We start from the raw sequence: 13,303 nt of genomic DNA on the forward strand, positions 1-13,303 counted from the left end.
ATCCAGGGCTGCCCCATCCCAGGTTCAGAATCTGACACTTGCCCTTGTTAAACTTCATATGGTTGGTGATTGCCCAGTCCTCTAATTTTTTAAGGTCTCCAAAGACCATTTTAAATTAGTTTTCATGGATAATTTCAATTCCTTAAATGTCTAATTTAATTGTAAATAATAATTAAAAATAAAAGTAAAAGAAATATCAAGTAGGATAATTTCTTGACTATTTTGTTTCTGCTCAGCAGCATTACCAGACACAGCATAGAGGAAAGCAAACTATCTGAAGTTTGGAGATTTATCTAGTCTTTGATTTGAGAAAGTTTCTTCTCCGCTGAGTGGGGAAGCCAGAAAAATCTTGCACTGCCAGGAGCCATGTTGTACTGTACGCATTTTTGAAATGGAAAAAAAAAAATCAAATTAAAAAAAAAAGAGAGAAAAAGAGCTGTAGTCAAACATATTTCAGAAGATATTCTGCACACTATATAGTACAGCTTATAGTATAACTAAAATTTACATTCAGGAACCATGTTGTAAGCTTCAAAATGAAAAATGAAAAGCTAAATTGTTTCCCTGTAAATACTACACACTGGATTTTCTTGAAAATTATGAACTATTAAGTTTTACGGAGGACATGGACGTAGACCATGAAAAGTTGCCCCTGCCATCCTAAATTCCCAGCCCAGGAGGAGTATCTGAGCCTCCAGACCACGCAGTCTTTAGGGAGAGCCTTTCTGAATCATCTTGACACACCACCAGACCTTTTTCCATCTGAGACTTCTGGGAGGGCTGCGCCCTCTCCTGACCGTTCAGGGCTCAGTAGCAGCGATTGATAAATCCGCTTTGCTGCAGCCAACAAGTCAAGGCTCAGCCTCGGAGTTACTAAGACCAGCCCTGCTCGATTTAAAACCTCTATTGCACTATGCAGAAGGGCTTCCTTGAGATGATTTGTAGTAAAACTGAGATGAATCCATCAAAATTACAACTTTTTTCCACCAGGCTGCAAGGAAATAAATGGCTTGGAAGCACAGGCTTTAAAAACATCTCACCATGTGTTTGAAAACGGATTAAATACCATGCGAGAATCATCTCCAAATAAAATCCATGCAATTCTGTAAAGGAAAGTCTCATATGTTAAAAATACAACCTTGAAATTAGTGTTGTAACCCATGAATTCCACCTCACAGAACTAACACATAATATGGCTAATGCTATTATAAAGAGTCAGTCTGCCTTCTCAAGCAAATGTAATCTCCCTGAACCAGCAAAGCTTATGCAGGAATGACTAAAGAAATCCCACACATCTTTTCAATCATTCACACTATGTCTAAGTGAATATCACTTTCATTTTTTTATATGAAATGTTTACCTCTCGTCTGATCCTGCACTCAAGTTAAAAGAATTTTATGGATTCACAACTGCATGTTGATTAAAGCTTCAGGTCCTAGAAAATTCTGAATGCCACTGAGAAAGAAAGAAGAGAAAATTTTCCTCTGATCAGACTGGTAGGGACCATTTGGAGGGATTTTCTGCCTTTCTTTGCAGCTTAGGATACGAGCCACTTCCTCAAATCATGTGGGAATTTTACTTAAAAAATTTCCTTCTACTCTAGAACCTAATTACTGACACTGTTGATCTTTCTGGCTCTCTTTCTGAGGCACATGATTGTGCTTGTGGTTTTGGACTTTTCACAAGAGCTTTACTAATTTTTCTAAAATTTTTTTTTAGGTGCTAGTGTTGCAAAATGCAGCATATGTGAAATTTTCTTAAGAAAGGATGTTCTTCGATGTTTGATCTTTGTATACTTTCAAGCCTAATCAACAGGAAGGGAGACTTAATCCGTTAAACAGATCACAGCTAATAAGTAAGCTCTAAGTGATGTTCAGGTGTTAAAAAAACTAATTACTTGTGGGCAGAATTGCCTTGTTAAGATTTAGTGCTGGATATGCTTCAACAATCTCAGACCGAGGGGGAGATTAACAAAGCTTGGGAAGGAGGATGTACCACTGAGAGGGGACACAAAGAATGCAGAATTTGGGGGCCACAGGGGCGTTTGGCAGAACTCCCAAGATAAGGAAGAAACTAATAAAGCCAACTCAGCAACTGTGCTGAAATCAGCTCTGACTGGGTAAGAGGTAATTCTGGCAGGGGAAGATCATGACCACAACTCGGAGACCACCGACTCAAGAAACACACCAACCCAAAAAGAAGAGAAAGACTTAGCACTGTGGACTAACAAGCCTGAGAAGCTAAAGAATCATTAACCAATAGTACTAACTAATAAGGGAACATGTAGCCAATGAACACTAATTCCTTTGTTTGGTAAAATGTATAGATAGTAAAAATTTTGACAGTTGGTGTGCTTGGTTTGTGAAATACTTGAGCCACTCTGAAATAAATAACCAGTGTCTCTCTCTAGTGTGTAATTATTGGCTTTTTGCACACCAGGTAATGAATCTGATTTTTCTGGAAACGCAAGGGCTCGTTCCTGTCTGTGGAGTCTACGAGCAGCGTGTTATTCCATATGATCATCCAGATGATTGATACAGCAGCTGTAAAAGAGAAGGTAATTATTATTTTACCTCTTCTAATTATATTATTTACAATAGGGTGATTAACGTTCATAACCAATGACTACCAATTAAACACAGCTGGAATGGAAAATGATCCTTCGTGGGCCAGCACCACAGACACTGAGGTATACTTTGGGCCCCTGGAACTTCATAGCTACTGCCAAATATCAAAAAAAAAAAAAGATCTACTTTGTCTGTTACTTTACAACAAAGCATTTAACTGCTTTTACAGGATCTTCTCTGTACCTTTACAGTTTGTAAAACACATTGTTGTACACTGGTTGAAAGTCAAAGACTGCTAAATTACCCTATTTCCTGTTCCCTCAAGCTTCTCTTTCTGTCCTGCCAGGTCGGCACAAGCTTTTACTCTGTGTTTCTGACATTAAGCTGGAAGAAAAGGGAACAGCCACCAGGCGGCGAAATAGTAGAGAATTAATCACACAGCCTCATTAATAGTCACCTATGAGTATGTTCAGCTATTGTTACAGAAACGTCACAGAAACACTGCATTAACAATTCCCCCATGCTTCACAAAAGCCTTCTACTGCTTATTAAATTGTTGCATTAATTATAATTAATCTTAAAGGCATTTTTATTCCAAAAACCTATCTCAGAAGTGAAGAGTTCTACAAACGGCCTTGTGTTAAGCCTTCCCTCAGCCAAACTACTGAGTGCTTAAATACCTGGGGGTGTGTGTGTATACGTGGCCTCTGGAGGAAGCAAGGAGGAGGCTCAGGGATGACTTTATTGTTCTCCTGACAGGAGGTTGTAGCCAGGTGGGGACCGGCCTTTTCTCCCAGGCAACCAGTGACAGGACAAGAGGACACAGTCTTAAGCTGTGCCAAGGGAGGTTCGGGTTGGACTTCAGGAAGAATTTCCTAACAGAGAGGGTGATTAGACATTGGAATGGGCTGCCCAGGGAGGTGGTGGAGCCACCGTCCCTGCAGGTGTTTGGGGAAGGGCTGGACGTGTCGCTCCGTGCCACGGTCTGGCTGACACAGGGGTGTTCTGCCACAGGTTGGACTCGGTGACCTCAGAGGCCTTTTCCCACCTAATCAGTTCCGCGATTCCTCAACAAACCTTTGCCATTACGCTTCACTCGCCGCTTTATAATCGCGATTCGCCATCGCGCTTGCCGCCGGAGCTCAGTCAGCCCTGCCGAGGGTAAATGGCAGGCTCTGCACGCTGCGGCTCTCAATTCTAACACGCGCTTGGCTCGCCGTCGGAACCGGGCGGCCTTTGGGGTCCGCTCCCACCCAACCCGGCCCTGGGACTCCGTGTCACACGAAAACAAAGCACAACACACAAAGACACAAAGCACGCTCATTTTTATTCGTTTATTTTCAAGATCCGCCGCTCCCGCTGTCGCCGCTCGCCGGCCCGGCCGGACGTGACGCGGCGCGGGGGCGGCGGCGCGGGGCGCGCCGGGAGGCCGGGGGGCGGTGGCGGGGCGGGAGGCGGCGGCCGGAGGGGGCCGGGCCGCAGCGACGCGGTTCCTGTGGCCCGCAGCGGCTCCCCCTCCATGGCGGTTGCCGCGGGAGGCCGCAGATAACCGGCCGCGGCCCCCTCTCCTCTCCCCCCTTCCTTCCCTGCCCCCTTCCCTTCCCTTCCCTGCCCCTCTCCCCGGCCCGCCGCCATGCCCGCCCGGGCCCCGCCGCCCCCCGCGCAGCCCGCAGGTAAGAGGCGGTGACGGGGCGGCTCGTCCGCTGCGGGCCCGGCCGGGGAAGGGCAGCGGGGACCCCTCGGCGGGGCTGCGGCAGCCGGGGCCTGGCGGGGCAGCGCCGGCCTTTTCCCCTTCGCCCTCGGGGGAGGCGGCGGGGCCGGGTCCGGCGGGGCAGGGCAGGGCAGGGCAGGGGGGAGCTCCGCGGGTCCCGCTCGCTGAGGCGCCGCTCCCTCGGCTCGCCCCGGCTTTGTCCTTCGGCGGGGCCCCAGCGCGGGGTGCCCCGCGGTGTCCTGGGGATCAGCCGAGAGAGGGATCGGGGTTATGTGGTACAGTAAGTTAACCTGTCCTGTGTGTGCTCGGCTTTTCCTGACGAGCTTTCTCTTTTAGAGCGTGTCAGTCGCTAAATGTGTCTGGAGGTAACTCTGCTTCAGCCTGTCATCATAATTTAATTATGATTTTTTTTTTTTTAAAGAAGATACATCATTCTAAAATGGGGTACTTACTCAAATGCCTGTTAGGTCCTGACGCTTCGGTTTACCATTATAAGTGTCTACCTGGTGAACCAAAATACTTCTTTATCCTTAGAGAAGACAGTGCCTTTAAAAAAAAAAAAAGGGTTAAACCCTGGGATTCCTTCAAGGTGTCAGTAAATTGGCCTCTTGATGGTGACAGCCCCTTCCTCCCAGATACAGCGCAGACACTGAAACCTTCAGGAGTTTAATGCTCCTTAAGCAAACATCTGTTCATAAACAGAGTGAGTAGAGGATCATTGCTGACAGGAGCTGCACTGCGTCGGTCGGCCGTGTGGGTTTAGTTTCCGTGCATGGTTTACAGCCCAACGTGCTTCATTAGGAATAATTTTTCAGCTGTTGAGTCCATGGCGAAGTGAGTTTGATGGATGCTGCTTTTTAACTGGACCGGACCTTGGAGACTGAACAAAATTAAAAGTATTTCCTCCTTGTTTTATTCTCTGGACAAATGAACCAGACTTGGAAAGCCAATTAGCCTACTTTAAGCATGAAAATGCTCGTTTGTGTTGTCAGCGCAGAAGTTGGCGTGTGGGCTCGTGCAGATAATGCATGGGTAGTGGTTCCTCCTCCTGAAGTTGGAGCTGTACCTGGAGAAATGTAACATTAATTGTGAGAGCCTGGGGAAGAGGTGAAGAAGCTGTGACTACTGAGGGGTTGTGGGTTTTTTGAAACAGTGAGAAAAAGTAGCACAAATGTGAAAATATGAGACTTTAAGCTAAAAATATGAAGTAATGTAGAGAAACTAACGTGGCTATGGTGTTTTCATTGCACATGGTATTTACATGAAGTACACATTGTATGACCTTCTTAGGCAATGTGAAAGTATGACCTCTTCCTTTTACTTCCTTAATTTGTTTATAAGTAAGCAATCGAAAGAGCTCAGCGTCAGTTTGTTTTTACTCTTTTATGTATTTTATTTTTGTCCAGATCACGGTTTTGTTTAGCAAAGGATTTAATAGGCTGTAAAATTTTGTGTTATACAGAGTTACATAGTTCTGTTGATGAAAGCAATGTGAACTTACATTTCTACTTTAAAAAATTCCTCTAGTAACTTATTGAGCATTTTAACATCTTAATTACATCAAGTAATATTCTGAAACTTTCAGTACTTTGCAAAGACTTGTCTTTCACAGTGGAAATAATAGAGCAGCTTAGATGGACCTCAGTCAACTCTTTGCCCTTTCCTCTTGAAATATTCATGGAGCTCTCCTTGCAGATCTGTGGTGGTATCAGTTGGAAACCCAGCGGTGAAGAAACTGATGCTTGGTCTGGTTGTTTTCACTGTACTCAGAGACATAATCTTCCTTCAGATCCTCATTACCTTTTTTGACAGAATGTTCGTTCCTTTCTGTGCTATTTTGCTGTTTGACAACTTAAACTACTTCTCTGTGTTTCAGCACAGTGACACACTAACCCTTTCATGAGGATTCAAAATACTTAGAACTTTTCTGGATAGTCCTCTTAAGGGTAGTGGCTTAGATCCTACTCATTCCCAGGTGTCAGGAATTTTGGCTGGGAGGTTTGTTTTGTTTGTGCAAAAAACCACACTGTATAAGCTGCTACTATTGCACACACAGAAAAGTCTTGAAATGTGCCTTGTTTGAAAACTGACAGTCTCATTTTCAGTAGACTTTCCTGTATGCTGATGTCTATAGCAATATAAAGTTTTCAATTGATTTCAGTTCAGGCAGGGTTTCTGTATCGGTGCCATTTGCAAGGTGATCTAATGAGTCTGGTGCTGTAAGGCAAACAATTTGGATTTTGCAAATCCGAGATCCCCATTTTGGGAGAGCCACAAGGAAGGGCAAATCCTGTCATCACCTTCGTGTGTTTGAAAGTTGGTACCAGGGTGAAGGAAATGTGAAACCTCGAGTTCATGTGTCTCTTGAAAAGTGATGAAAAATAGATTTTATTCTTTGGAGTATTAGGTGTCCCGCCTATATTGTGTTTTTAATATGATGTAATGTCTGTAGGTGGAATAAATGATGAATAATATAAGCCTGTTCACTGAAAAACAAGCAAAAGTTTTCAGTAATGGAAAAAGACCTATGTGGTTGTTCTCCCTATGCAGCTGTATTTCCTCTGCCATGCCGTGGGAGAACCTTTCACATAAGAGTGCACCTCTGGGCAGTTGTAATTCACTCTTTACTGTAGTCTGTGTGAAGTTTGAGAGGCTTACATGTGATGGAGAACACCCTGCTCTGTGAATAAGTCTCTGGGAACAGTTGACCTTAGGTAATCTAGTTCTAATACTTTTTAATCTAGCATCTTTTTATCTTAATTTAGAACAGGTTCCCAGCTAGCATGTTTGAGGGTAACATCCAGAAACAGATTTCCTTGGTGAGTGGAACACCTGTTTTGAAAGGAATTTAAGAAATCACAGGAATGAGAACATCTCAATTATGCGCTACTTACGACATCTGTCTTTACACGACGTAGGGCTGTGTGCTCTACACTGGACACGAATATTGCATTCCTGCAGAGCCAGATTTTAAACCTGATTGACTTTCCTAGCCAGTTGTGTTTGCCTACAGGATTTTAAAATATGCTTGTTCTTACATTTCCTCCACTGTCTGTTTACAGATTTAACTAAAGGCGGTGTCTTCATCTGCAACTGGTAAAGCACGGCAGTAGATTTTTGAGATGAGACATTTTTTTGCTTGTATTAACTTAATAAAGGTAACCTGGTCTTTTGGGTTTGGGAAGTAAAGCTATTCTTGGTTAAAAAAGAGTCTAATGAACCAATGAACAAACATCCATGTTTTCCTAATGTTCCTCTGATTCCACAGCTAAGCTAAAATGAAACAGGGAGAAGTGAAGCAGCACAACCACTGAAAGTACGTGTTTGATTGTTGCTTTGTGTAGTCTAAAAAGGAGGTCTTCCTTTAAAAGGAAGATGACTATATCCAAGATCTGTTTAAATTCCACATTTTTGCCACCTAACACTGTGCTGTCAGTGATGAGAGGAAGAGGAGCACTGTCACAGAGGTTTGGATATTGTATAGGCTGGATTGTCTGGGGGTGCCAGCCTGTGGAGGGCAGGAGGACAGGAAGAACGAGATAAGTGGCTAATTCCTGGTGTCAACCTCCCAGGTTTTGTTACTTTAGTGTTTGTTGTACATACAACACTTTGTGATGAAGGTGTCTCGCATATTCGGTGTTTGTTGAAACCACAGTAATGTACAGTGGTATTGATTTAATTCCAAATGTTGGGTAATGAGAAAGAGGGCTTGGAGACGTTTGCCTTACTGGAACTGGAGAACATTGTTTTCTTCAACTCTGTATATGTCCAAGGGAAAAAAAAAAAAAAAAAAGTGCTCTGAAACTCTTGCTTTGGGTAATGGACCTCCTGGCTGTAACAGCGTCAGGTTCAGAATCGAAAACATTGATTTCTTGGAGGCTTTATGAAGTAAACATTTTCTTGCTGTATTTTGTTTGCTGGTAACTAATTCCAAAAATAAAAGTAAGCTTATTAAACCAATGTAAGAACATACTGACTTCAGCCTGGACAAAGGCTCTCCCTCTAGAGTGGATTTGGGTTGTAGAAATGCTGTTTTATCAGACTGACTCTCCTCATTTACAACCACTGTTCTAGAAATAGGTTCTCAGGTGCAGAAAGAGCTGTTTTCCTTTGTTCATAAGCCAAAGAAAAGGGAGGGTGATAACAGAAGAAGACAGCTTTTCCTACTGGAAGCCAACATTGTGCTGTAATAAGTTTAAATCTGGTCCTTGCTGTGGTATTTTTGGCATCTGCTTGAGGAATTCCCTTGCAGTAAGAGTTAAATGTTCTTGGAAAGATCAGATGCTGGCAGCTGATGACTTGATTCCATCTCTTGCCCTTGCAAGGCTTTTACTGTAGGGTATTTCAGTGATGTTGTCGTTTCTGTCATGGAGATCTTGATGGTGCCATTTCTGATTATTTTGTTTTCTGAGTGCTTTAAGGAGATGGGTTGCTTAACTCAGCTTTGTTTTCAGACTAATCCACAGCTGAGAGGTTATTCATTGCTTTGCTTCCTCTTAAGGAAAAGGAAACATTCTGCTCTACAAGGGGTTTCTTCTTTTGCATTTAGATGCCTCACGTATTTCTTTAGAGATCCTCTCTGTGGCCTCCTGATTTTTTAGGTCTTATGTAAGAGGCAAATGTGCTGTTTTAGGTTTTGCCCTAGAAGATACACAGCAAAGGAACTATTTATACCTGCTTTTGTGTAGTGTAATTACATTGTTCCCTTTGCTGCCGTGTCTTTGTTAGACTGTTACTATTACTCTATAAAAAGGTAGAGAACAAGGATGTGATCTGCCTATGAGGAAAGCAGATATTGTTCCCTATTTACTGCCAACAAATAATAAGATACCCTGGCTTGGTTGTAAATGTTTTGGAAACCATAAGAGTATGCATTTCCTCTTTCCAATTCCTTGCCCTTAGTTCCTTGTTGCCCTAGTTTTGATAAAACTTAAGTCTATTACTTCTCATTTCTAGCATTGCTAATTTCTCTTTTCTCTCTTGAGTGCTTTAAATTAACCTGAGTTACATTCTTAAATGCTTGTGACTTGAGAAAAAAAGGCTTGAACCAGAGGCTGCAGTATCAAAATTGAATCTTACTAAATGAATTTTTTTTTCTCTCAACTAAAATACCAATATGTACTGATAAGTATATTGGTGGATTACACTTATAATGAATTTTAACAGTGGTCTTCTACTAATGGCACTGAAATTTGTTTGAGAAATTCCTTGATAGTGAGTGTGAATGCAAAGAAACACATGGACACAAGAAGTTTTTCCAGTTTAAAAAAAACAACAAACAAACAGGTAAAAAGACAAAGGCAGAAAATGGCACCTGAAAGAGAATACAATTCTTTAATTTTTTTTTTTTATTGTTTGGACAACTGCATGTCATGAGCAATTGATAGAAATCCATCTTCAGTCTAATATTAAACTTTTGAGATCTGCAAATGTTGCTGGCCCTTGTCAACATAAATCTGTAATAGGGACTAAAGTAATCCACCATAACATGAACACTTGAACTGTGTCAGATTCTTCACCTCAGGGTGTAAGGTTTGATGCCAGGAACCTGAGTTGTTGCATATTACAAATCATAGAAGTTATGTGTGTTGTGCTCTGTTATGTAAGTAAAAACTGTTGTAATTTCCTTCAAATAGGAGTCTTTATTGTATAGCATGCTGAAAAATTGGTGGTTTCCATTTGTTTAAAAAGTGCATGTTTCAAGAATGTTTCAATGAACAGATAAGTGCAATAAGTGCATGTTACCTTCACAGCTGACTTTTAAATTTGGGAGCCAGTTCCCTGAAAAATACGGGGAAGAAAAATAATCCACGTTATTGGTCACAGACTTGTTCAAATTCTGCTTTGGGTTAAACCATGTTTTGTGTTCATCACTTGAAATACCAGGTTTTAAAAATTATATAGCCTAAAATCTTGACCAAGAATGTCTGAGCTGGGTATAAAGTACTACAAAAGATGAAGCCACGGTTCCAGCTCTGTTTGAGATTCCAGACAAAGCAGGGATTAGCTAAATGAATTAAGGAGCAAAGTTGTTGTTCTGTCAGACCTGTGGGTTTTCACCATGTTATTGTTTCAGTGGACGATAACAAATTTCGTTTATAGTTGGCAGATAGAACACTTCTGGTAGTCGAGAAAGGGGACCATAATTAAATTCTTTCTGAAGAAAACTACATTAAGGCTATAAAATTCCCACGCTGTTTTATATTGTGAGGAGAATTGGGATTATGCACAGCTTATAAATTTATCACTAATTAGTCAAGAGGAGGGGGAATACCAGTGTGACTTTTTTTCCTTCTCTTACAGTTTGAGTATGTTTAAGTTCTGTAAACAAGAATTAAATTGTGTTAACATAACAACCTTACACTCATTTCTAATGCAGCTTCATACATTTTGGAGCTCTTCATGTTTGGCTTTTAAAGTGCAGCTGTAACGTAAGTGGAAATAGTTGACATTTTAAAAAAATATACCCAAGCCCAAACAATTGGTTATAAGTTGATTCTTGTGGTTAAACTGATTAAACACTTAGCAGACTTTCAAACCTATGATCAGATTTTTAAATGCACAATTAATGTTCCTTGCAGATCCTGTTTTGGCAACTGTTACTGAAACATATCTGGAGCATTGTGCTGCTGGACTGCTGCTGTGTAAATGAATCCCTGGGATGTTTTAAAAGTGCTTTGAAATGAAAAATTGAAGGAAGTTTCTTCTGCTGCATGGCAGAAGTTGCAGGAGAGAAAAATTTTTAAATGGCCAGAGATCTTCCTACATGTTCAATTGGGCTTTGTCAGGCTGCTTCAGCCCCCATGCAGTCTCTATCAGTTATCTTTGTCCTGTGCTTGTCCTTATTATTCTTGTTCCTTGTCTCCCCTTTTTTATGATAACTGGAAAGAACAGGAGTCTTGTAGGTAAGATCCCTTTGATTGTGGTGCTCGCTGCTCTCACATTATTCAGTTTGTTTTCTGAAACTGCACACTGGGGTTATTTTAGATCATCCTTGCCTCTAAGGATTTTCTCAGCTCTCTTATCATTTATTTTTGGCTGAGGTTAAAATACTGGCATGGTAAATGGCCAACAAAAAAATGGGTAGAGTTGTTATGATCGGTAGTGTATGGATGTATGGCCAGCGTAGGGTAAGAATTTTATTTTTTTTTTTTTAATTTCTTGCATGAGATTCTCTGATGTCAGGTGGTGCAGTAGTTACTGATACAGACCTAAATGTGGTATTTCAAATAAATCGAGTGAAAACTGACTTAAACAAGCCTGTAAATCTGCAAAGACTTCAAACACATTTTTTGTGAACCATACAGCCAAATTTTTCCTTTAATGGGAAAAGTTCAGAGTTTTTTTCCAAGGCTTCTGATTCACAGTGTTGGGGTATGTCTTTGGGATACAAGAAAAAAACTTAGGCTTAGTTTTAGTCTGAATCATGATGACTGCCATTTTTTAATTTAGTTTAAGTAATGTTGGGCTATTGATGCATAAATTAAGAGGCTCATCAGCATCCTCCTGCATCTAAATCCTATCCAAAAAGCTGTGCTGTTGTGGGGAGACCACTGAGCTGATGTGGTCTCTTAGCCAAACAAAAGCATTGCAGCTGATCAAAGTACTTTCCAAGAATTTTAGAAAAACTGTAGGCTGTAGGAATACAATGTGAATTTGTTTTATTACCGAACCAGCAAAACTTTGATGTCATTGTCTATGTATGGGGCTGTAAGTTTATATATTTGCCAGTTAGAAACAAATTTAAGGTTGCTTTTGTTTTCTGCTTTTCTTCCCCTTCTCGTGAGGCATCATCAATAAAAGTAAAGTTTCTGAGAAAGGGGAGGATGGTCTACTTAGATTTGGATTTCCTATTTACTTGAATATAATTGTTTGCATGACTTAATTATTCTAAAACTTTCAAAAGAAGAAAAGTCTGATATGTCTCTGTATTTTTTTTTTATATATAATACTTTGGTGCTGAATTTAGGTCTTTATTTCTTACACTGCACTGAAAGCTTCAAGAATGGGTCTCGTGGACTTCAGAAATCTTGGTTTCAGAACCAAATATGTTAGCTTCCTGGCTTTGACTTGGGCTGTCCTTGAAGAAATGTTGAGTGTTATTTTGTTTGTTTCAAGAACGAGTTTCTTGCCTTTACCATCTCTTCAGTTTTTGTCACATGGGATAAAATGATAAATATTCTGTCAACTGAATTTTCAAATAGGTGTAACAGCTCTTACTAAGTTTCAGAAAGTTTAATAATAAATTTATGCCATTGCCTATTGAGGAGATTCAATTGGAGATTCAAATTTAAATACAAGGGATGATTTGTTATAGTGCAATAAACCCGTCCATTCCTTTTCCAGGGACTGAAGGTTGGGAGAGTGAGTCCCATTGATGCAGTTTTCCCTTCTTTCTCCTAAATGTGTCTTGTTACTAAAAGGCTGTTGATTCATGATCTGATCAACCAGCTCCCCTGTAACTTTAAGTGGTGCTATCCCTGAGATAAGAGCCCTTAATGGGCACAGAAAATAGGTACCAATGTCTACCTGACTGGTCTCTTTTCTACAAAAGAGCAAATAGAGAGCACTTCCACCTCCCAGGGCATGTCTTTGTGCACAGCCCGTGGATCTGCTTCTGCAGTGAAACATTCAGAAAGCAACTGTAGTCTGGATATACTGGGTTTTTAATCCTGGGGTTGATGGTTGACCTCAATAAATTTGGATATAAAGAAGGAATTACTGCTGTGATAGGGACAGAGAAGAAATGCTGTTATGGTATTTAGTGAAGCGAAACCCCAGAAGCTTGGAAACTAAACAGGTTGGGAGTAATCTCTCTGAGAACATAAAGTCACACTTCTGCAAACATCTTGGGAAGGATCTTTATCTCCATGTAGGACATTAAACAGCAACTGCTAGACCATGATGTAGAAGGGAGAGTGCTGTTGAGAGATGAGGCCTCCCAGATAAGCAAGTGAAGCTCTTCTCTCAAATACCTTGTTAAGCAGCTGGTGCTGAGTAAGCCTATGTGGGAGCTTATTGACAA

The 13,303-nt window shown here is 41.1% G+C and overlaps 1 protein-coding gene across 2 annotated transcripts in view; it reads left to right on the plus strand.

Annotated features, from left to right (window-relative positions):
- The first annotated feature begins 4,091 nt into the window (after positions 1-4,091).
- The window catches only part of AFTPH (aftiphilin), a 44,004-nt gene continuing 34,792 nt past the window's right edge, over positions 4,092-13,303 (plus strand). For both annotated transcript variants that reach the window (XM_050315025.1, XM_050315027.1), the window contains exon 1: positions 4,092-4,240. The gene's annotated coding sequence lies outside the window, so the exon portion shown is untranslated. The remainder of the gene's footprint in view (positions 4,241-13,303) is intronic.

This window comes from Myiozetetes cayanensis, unplaced genomic scaffold, assembly GCF_022539395.1.
Source record: "Myiozetetes cayanensis isolate MyiCay16 unplaced genomic scaffold, myiCay2020 scf2-11, whole genome shotgun sequence".
In the NCBI taxonomy this organism is placed as follows: domain Eukaryota; kingdom Metazoa; phylum Chordata; class Aves; order Passeriformes; family Tyrannidae; genus Myiozetetes; species Myiozetetes cayanensis.